Raw genomic sequence first — 258 nt, 5'->3', positions numbered from 1 at the left:
GTGGGGAGGGGCGGGGATAAGGAAGGAAGGGACGGGAACAGGGAGGGGGCGGGGCCGGGAAGCTCCTCTCCGGAGGTGCAGACCAACCCTCTACTAGCGGGAGGTTAAAGTTATGTACCGCCCCACACCCTGTGGGGAGGACAGGGTAGCGGGAAGGGATAGGGCCGCGGGGCGGGGGATCCTGCTGAGAGGGACTGGAGGGGCGGGCCGCGGGGGCCTGGGGCGGGGCAGAGGGAGGGCGCCGCGGGCAAGGCGGGC

The sequence above is a fragment of the Chinchilla lanigera genome, unplaced genomic scaffold, assembly GCF_000276665.1.
Source record: "Chinchilla lanigera isolate Chin_1 unplaced genomic scaffold, ChiLan1.0 scaffold00061, whole genome shotgun sequence".
In the NCBI taxonomy this organism is placed as follows: Eukaryota; Metazoa; Chordata; class Mammalia; order Rodentia; family Chinchillidae; genus Chinchilla; species Chinchilla lanigera.
This window is presented reverse-complemented; position numbering follows the sequence as displayed.